Here is an 8,952-nt window from a genome sequence, read left to right on the forward strand (position 1 = left end):
AGGCTATTTACCCTTCCTCATCTCCATGTGTCTGACTTCTTCATAGTCAGGGTAGAATATCCTGTGCTTGATTTTTCCCCAGAGTTCCTCTGTCACTGTCACTGTCACTGTCACTGTCACTGTCTCTATCTCCGTCTCTCTCTCTGTCTGTCTCTGCCTGTCTGTCTCTGTCCTCTCTCTCTCTCTCTCTCTCTCTCTCTCTCTCTCTTTCTCTCTCTTGTGTGGATATCTCACCTTCTAATCCTATCTCTGATCATTTCCCATCATGTTTTTATTGATAGGTGATGCTTCCACACAGTGCACAAGAGATTATCCCTACACAATTTAATATTAAATAATCAAATGATGAGATCTTCCTTGGGGTGGGTTATTTTTACCACTCTCAGCATCCCGTAGTTGCCTGTAGTTCTTTGTGCAGAGTTGAGACATCAGGAGCTTTCCCCATCCAAGTTAGCACATCGATTGGTATCATTCTTGTTCAGATTATGTGTAGGCAGCCATGTGAGTGAGACTTAACGGGTGTAGTTTCTCTAATGTTTCTACAAGACACAATCTCACAGCAAACTTCTTGTTCTTTGGCCTCTTACAATGTATCCAGCCTTCTCTGCAAAGGATCTCTGAGCCTTTGCTTCCAGCTATCATTGGACTTTGTTTTTTGTGAATACTTAGGCAATTTTCTTTATAATTCATTGTTAATGGGATTATTTATTAGTTTTATATTAATTTCATCTATTGGGTATGTTATAATATGTATATATTTCTGATAGCTGTTTAAATTTTTTTTTAATTATGAGACTTTTTTGTACCATAAGAAAAGTAGTTGCTTTAAGTTTTAGGAATTTATACACCTTATATTAAGTCAACAAACATGTAAAGAAATAAGTATGTATAAACATATCTGGAGATATGATACTTAGAATGGATGATATATTTGTTCAATAAAATTAAAAGCTTAAACATTCATATAACTGGCAATGTATATACTAACATCCCCTTAAAATATCAACACTGGGAAAGATTAAAGTAAGTGAGTGTGATTGTTTTTACTCACTACAATATAAAAGTATAATTAATACATTAAATCCTTCTGCTGATTTAAAACCAGTTATAAAATCATGTTCTATATAACTGTAGATAACAAGGAATAAACTTCCTAAATATATACTTAAAAGTGACTTTGAAGGCAAGAGTTGTGGTTTTGCTTACCCCTCCCCCCCCTTTTTTTTAGAAATGCATCAATCGACCTTTAATGCCCAAAAGAGGCATGGGTGCAGAGCATAGATTTGGCAGGGTCTCAGTGCCTGCACCAGAAATGAGAGATGAACAAAAGCAAGACACTTCCAACTGGCCAGAAACTGAGAGGGCAGGAAGAAACACAGATCGGGATATTCACAAGAAAATTAAAACCTAAATCAAACATACCTTGTACCCAATAAAAGTTTGAACAGGGTACTCAGTCACCACCAGTTCCCATTCTCCCCTGCCAGCACGTAGGGAAAAAAAAAAGCTCAGTACACAAGAAGGACTTAGGAGGAAGGGGCATTCTCCTGCCTTCCTTCTATGCCCAAGAACAGGCTGGGGAAAAAAATAACACGATTTCCCTACCCCTTATAGTGTCAACCCTACAAGAGTTCTGAATGTGATTCATAAGAATCAGCAGCTCAGTTGGCAATGACAACCCCCACCACCCATGGAGACATGGTGTCTCATGTCTCCAACAGACAAGGTTTCCCTTGCACTGTCTCTCTATAATCTCCTTCTATTCATAGCCCTTCTCCACCTCCTGACCCCCAGGGGTCATTATTTTGCTTCCCTCCCTTCTTACAGAAAAATCTGCAGGTGGATGTCAAGTGTGGCCCAGCTTTGGCTGCGTAATGAAACAGTGCCCACCCCCAGGATGATATTGAGAGTTATTCATTTCTGCATAGAGCATTGTTTAAATTCTTTGGGGCTAATATCACAATATTAAGCTTTATAATAAAATATTTTGATTTTTATGGTTTTAAAATAATATTAACATTATTTTATATATCAATTTCAAAGTTTCTTAAAGGTACAGCCTGGTTTTGAAGGCACGATACAAAATTTGAAGATTGACAAAGATTTGCTGTAATGAAAACAAGTGTTGAAGATCAAAGCAATGGAAGAAAAAGAGGAGATTGGACTAAACCAGTCTGGTACCGGAGAAAAGTTAGACTCCAGGTATTGACGTCTTTAGTTTTAGCCAGGATATTTGGTTCATTTTCCTGCCTTTGTGAGACTGGCATCACTTATGTAGTTCCTTACCAGGATCACTCGACCTTCCCACAAACTCAGTCTCTTGTGTTGAATGCAGAAATTTATAATCTCTCCTAAAGTAACTCTCTGCTGCTTTTTCTTCTGTGTGAGAATTTCTGTGTTATTGTCAATGCAACTCGAAGCTCAACTTTGAGATGTATAAATATGCTTTTGTGCGAGAGCATGGTGGAAAATGTGATATCATCAAGTTTCTAGATAGAAATCACTAGTTTACCCTCAAAACACACAGTCACCGAGTCTTCTTAACTCATAGTGCTAGTTTTAAAAAAGTAATGAATCGGGTTTTTGATAGATGATATGTGGAATTTTTTTAGGAAAACATTAATATTACGCACAGGAAACTAATGTGGGTTTCCTTATTTGGAAAACGCCATTGTCATAACTATTTACGTTATAGTTTTACAAGTATTTTATTTAAATTAAGTTATATAGTAGATATTAATGTTGAAAGTTCTGGTCATAAAATAATATACATTTAAATAGTAGCATCTTAATTTAACATAATAAATTAGTAGAGTTTTTTGTAGCTATAAACAACACACATAAAGCTTCTATTTGATTTAACAAAAATTATATTTTAGGAGAAATCCAATTCTGAATATAAAGAAAAATATTCTTACAATTTCAAGTATTTGAAGGACAGGGTTTAAATTGTTTGCAAAACATTCGGGCTTATATAGAATATTATATTGTTTCTTCCCTTATACACTGATTTTCTTTTCCTGAGAATCTTAGATGCTTTCATCACACATCTTGGTCTTGCAGCCCCTTTCAGACATATAAAATAAGAGAACTCACTGGGGGAAAGAGGAATTCCTCAAAGCTCCCTAATGTTCCACATATTAGGTTTCTTTGTACACATATATGTGCACTTTTACTTCCTCTTCTGAGAAACACAGTATGCAGTAAGTCAGGGGATTTTTCTTAGAATTTATTTTACAGGAATCTAAACATTACAGTGAACTGTTAATGACTGGTAGCTCTCTAACCTGCTGGGTTTTTTGTCTGTTCAGCCAAAGGTCACCAAAAGTTCACCAAAATGTTCATGGTTTAAGAATTTAAAATTAAATATTACATGATGTAAGAATATTTTCAATGTTGCATTTTGATTGAAAAACATGCATCCTAAATACTTGTCTTGGATCAAGTCACCCCCCTTGTCCCCTGTCACCACCCCAAGTCCCTGCCCAGTATGTAGCAGAGGAATGCCTGGGCTGGCCTCAGTGGGAAAGAAAGAACCTAATCTATAGAGACATGATGTCCCAGGGAACAGGGATGGGGGAGGGGCATCCTCTCAAAGGGGGAGGGGAGGAGGGGGAGGAGGAGGAGGTAAAGAAGTCTGGGAGCAAGGACCTGGAAGGGGACAACTTTTGAGATGTAAATAAATAAAAAGAAAATTAAAAATATCTTCCCATCTTTCATATCTATCTCATTCTATAATACAACATGATTTTATCATGTTTCTCAAAGCCTTTTTATTAAACGAATGGATATTAAGGTTACGTTTAAATGAAGATTATTTTTCTTCCCCCCAGCAATGGGTAAAGATATGTTGTTGGTGGTATTCTTATATAAGTCAGGGCAGAGCAGATGGTAGTCCTTTGTCCATCCTAGCTTGATGCCTGGCTTGGTAGCCAAACATGTCCTAGGTCAAGGACTCATAAAAATCAAATCAAATCAAATCCAGGAGGAGAAGACAGGTCATCATGCCACCCACAGACCTGCCTTCCAGCACACAATACAGGTGGGCCAGAGATACCAACTTGCTGCCAATACACCACAGAGCATGGATGCAGGATGTCATGCATGGGCTTGCCAATCTCATCAGTACCCACCCTGCAGTTGGAGACACCACAATATGGGGCATGTGGTGGTCAGATGAGAGAGAATGAGAAGTGGAGCAGCTTGAGCATTATGAAGAGAGACAGAACTAGAGACTACAGGGTGGAAGGGAGTACTGTTGTGAGTGGTCAGCCCCACCACCTGCAGCCATTGTGAAGTCCCAGTCTGAGCTGCCACTAAAGGCCATGTTTCAGTCCGTGGTTACACAGCAGCAGGGGCCAGTATCAATGTCCATGGCTCATATTACCATTAGAAAACATGGGGCGTCTCTGACTAGGACAGCCACTGGAGACCACACGAATGCCCACGGGTTGTGCATAATTGGCCACGATTCTCACTGGATGCAGTGCTCTAGAGAGCTGGCCCCATCTCTTACCAGAAGCAGAACTCAAGAAAACATCCCTGTGCCTCAATTAGGTAGCACAGTGGAGCTGGTCCTGGTGGCCTGGGTTGGGTGAGCCTACCACTCACTTGCTGTGAGGTGACAGAAGTGTAGGAATGATATCCCCACCCCTGCCCGCAACTCAATAACCCACCCACCCCCAACTCCGCCTCCCATTGCAAGATACCAGCTGGAGTTGGGAAAATTGGCCCTGAGAACCAGTAAGCTGTCCCTGTCCCTCAAGTGCTGCACACTCAAGAACGGTGCAGGACAGTAGCGAGGGGGAGTAAGGGAATCAGGGAGTCAGTCCTGAGAACAGAGAGAAAGTTGGCCATGAAACACCTCTGCTGTGAGGTGGTCAGGGATAGGAGAGATGCCCTTTGCTCTCTCTCCCCTCACCAGGAAGGCAAATTGACTCTCTGGGGTTATGAGAGTGGGTGAGCAGCCTTGTCCCCTCTTCAGCTGCAGCACTCAGGAGAGCGAGCACTGTACCTTGCTTGGGCAGCACAGTAGGGCTGGCCCTCATGGAGGAAATGCAGTTAAGCCAGCCCTGAGGATGTGAGAGCAGGAGAGCTGTCCCAGCCCCTTTAGTCTGAAGGACTTGGGACACTGGGCTGTGCACATTAACTGGGCCAGCAAGGTGAAGCTGGCAATGGAGGCAGGAGAGCAAGTGGCTCAGCCCGAAGGCATGAGAGCAAGAGAGCTAGCTGACTGCCAGCTTCCCACAGCCAAACTGCCCAGCCAGAGCAGTGCTGGGGAGCACATCCTGGTGACATAAGGGAAAGCCTTGGACTGACCAGTTCAGCTGCCACCCTGACCCAGATCCAGGCCTCTGATTGGCCCACTACAAAATCCATATCATCTGTCAATTCTTGGGACACATGAAGGGCTCAGACCTGCTGTTCCAAAGCTACAGGATCCCCAAAGCACCAGGCAACAACAAAATAACTGGGAAGGATCCCATAGTGATGGTGCCACAGAAGCCAGAACACACACACACACACACACACACACACACACACACACAAATCAATAAAAAGATAAATAAATAAATGTAAAAATAAACATTTCTTGTGAAAGTGTGTGCTTTGCGGAAATCACTAGAGATTAAGTGGGAGATTCTGACTCTTGTCAAGGGTTAATCTTGACAGGAATATGATTACCTATCTCCTTGCAAATACCCTTAATAAGAAAAGAACGTGCACTCTGTATCTAGGGAGACAGTGTTGTAGAGGAAAAGGAATCTATGCAAAGCTGCCAGTTCTTTCCATTCTCATAACCAACGAAGACATATGCCTTCTATAATTCCTGGGGCATCCTATGCAAGAGATGCTTCTGCATTCAAGCCGGTGAGAATGCTAAATATAGAACCAGATTATAGGAGGACTCTAATAGTGGATCTCAGCTAATGCTTTCATTCTTTGAGATGTGCAAAAGACATCCTCTGGGTTGTTACCTAGACTTAGAGGAAGGAGCTCAAGAAATTGAATATGTGCTGAGGGAGCACAATAAAGCCCCACTCAGTGAGGTAAGCACGGGACTAGTGACTACCAGTCCCGAATGGATTTTACTTACGAGAGTTTGCCAGAAGAAAGCAACGTGCATTTCTATTTCTTATAGAACACAATAGGATACTACAAAGCTTTCCACAAAGCTGATACTACTCCATTAAATGAAAGAATTCTTTATTTTCAGAATTTTCATCACAATGGAATTTTTTTTTCAAAAACCCAGTTCATGTGACTTTTTTTTTTTTTTTTAAACTTTGTCAGTCTGTATTTTCTTTTCATTTAAGAAGTAAAAGATGACTGGAAACATACCATTTGTTTAATCAATTTGACCCCTATTTGGTTAAGACTGTGGGTTTGGCTTAGTACTTAAGTGTTATATTTCATGTAGATTTCTTTGTCTTTATTCCAATCTTGCTATTGAAGTGTTGTGTGCTGAATAGAAAGCAATTTGCAGATTGTTACAATGATGCCATTGCTTTGAATCAGAAAACTTTGGACTTACAAACATTGCCTGAAGTTTTTCTGACTCCCTAAAGCTTCGCTGAATCCTTGACATGTTTCTTATTTGTAAAAACAGAGGCGCTTACAGAAAGATGACAGCGTGTATTAAATAGTTCTCTTGGAAAAACTCTAAAATGGATTCTTACTCAATATCTTCAAATTCACTTTGATTTTTCACTCCAAATGATTAGCAACCACTTTGTAACCAACTAATAGACTTCTTCTAATTACGCAACCTTCCTCTTCCACAGGCCTCAGATGATTACGGAGTGTCTGTGGTTAAATCAAGCATTTGTCAGATTACAACCCTTAGGAGACAGTTACAACAATAGGGTCTCAACCTTTGTGTATTAAATTAAAATACTAAATTTAGTGATCTAATTTGCTTTCAAGAAGTTAAGTAATTTCCTGCAATAATCCAAATTACATAACGGAAAAAGTTCCTGGCAATTGTAATAACATTGCAGTGTTTTATTTTATTATTAGCATTTTGGAGAATGTTTTATAAATCTTAATATATGACATAGAAGAATTGTAATCACTGTTCTAATAACTCCTTGTCTCTTCCAGAGCAATAAAACTGAAACACAAGTGCAATAATCATGTCTGTTAATTATGAAGCCAATCTCAAATGTATAATATCATAATACAGAAAGACATATAGTATTCAATTATCAAAAAAACCTATTTTTGATGAATCTTACTAAGTTTACATTAACATCTGCAGGAGGTAACACACTTATGAGAATGATATAAGTATATATAAATAATACATTCACATACAGATATGTATTATGTTTGTGTGTTAATGTTCTATTGAATATATGAGTAAAGGTAGACATATATGAAACTTGGATTTAAAAGTATATGTCTATTTTAGTCTACAAACTTGAAAAAAAAATCATGAATAAGAATAAAGAACATCACTGTTTCCCTGTGATACAGATGTTGTTGTCCCTTGATCATAAGGACATTCTCTGAGGTGTTTTTCTAATAAAAGTGATTAATTTCTTTGCAAAGCAACACATTTTCCTGGCTGAAATAAGGCATTCTTGGATGAGAAATAACTACCCTGTTTTCAACAACCAAGTTAACGACATAAAGGAAAGGAAACATGTAAGACTTTGGCATGTGTTAGGTGTTTTTACTTAAATGAAAAGTTTTCATTAACACTGATGGATGGAGACGGGTGACTTGGAAAGTTCAGGATTTATGTGTCAAAGCCAATAGTAATTTTCTAAGAACCTAATTCTGAGACTTCCGTACATTTTCTGTGTGATGCTTGACATTTCCCAGTAATGTCAATTTACAGAAATGTTCTAACTTAACAAAACTCCAGGATAACTCTATACTGTAGGTTAAGAAAGGCTATGTTGATTCTATATTGGTAGAACAAATGTGCTATAGGATTAAGAACCTAATAGCATTTGTTTCTATTATAAATGATATTGCTAAAATGAAATAGATCAAAATTCAATAATGAGTTTCATAAAAATAATTGTTTTATGGTCTAAAATTAAACACTCTTGCAAAGCTAGTAAAAAATTGTATTAATTTTATTTGTGACAGTTATTTGTGAGTGAATAACACTCTCTCTCCTCACTTAATTATTATAAACACCAGTTGAGTGCTCATTCGTTAGACTGCAGTTACCCAAAGACTAGACAGAGTTGGAAGCACAGACATGGTCTCACATACTAGCAATGGACCTTGGCTCTCTGCTGAGTCACACTTAGTTCTATTAATGAAGCCATTCATACTCCAGTTTTTAGTGATTTTTATAGCAGAGTGATGACTGGATTTCCCTGTAACAAAACAAACATTGTAGAATATATTTTAAGTATCGAGAGCTGATTCCTTTTTAAGATTTTTTTTTTTTTAATGTAGCCTTGGCTGTCCTGGAACTTGGTCTGTAGACAAGCCTGACCTTGAACTCAGAGATTTTCCTGCTTTTGCCTCCAACCTTATCATCTTTACTCTGTTCTGTGGGTCAAAATTAAATAACAGAGATTTCTTCACGTGGTAATAAAGAAGAACAAATGAGCCATGAAGTTTTGCAGAGTATTTGATAAGAAGATAACTTAGTGTGTCTAATAAATTTAAAGGAAGAATATGCTACTGCTTAGTATAGAATGTTCTATTCTATACTAGACTAAAACAACAAATAGAGCTTGAGGGAATTGGTGAAATATACAAATTGGAGGATGAATTTTTAAATCTGATGAACGGTAAGTTTTGGTTACACTCGAGCAACTTGAAGATGTTTCAGAAGCACAAAGTTGGGTTTGAGATGTAATATTGTGAGAGAAACTTTACATTCCTCACATTAATAGACATGTAATGAAGATGATATTAAGACAATAAGAAGTGTGATTGAGGGTCTCAGAGAAATTTAAATTGATGTCTGTAGTTTTTCTC

Source organism: Mus musculus, chromosome 5, assembly GCF_000001635.26.
Source record: "Mus musculus strain C57BL/6J chromosome 5, GRCm38.p6 C57BL/6J".
Taxonomy (NCBI): domain Eukaryota; kingdom Metazoa; phylum Chordata; class Mammalia; order Rodentia; family Muridae; genus Mus; species Mus musculus.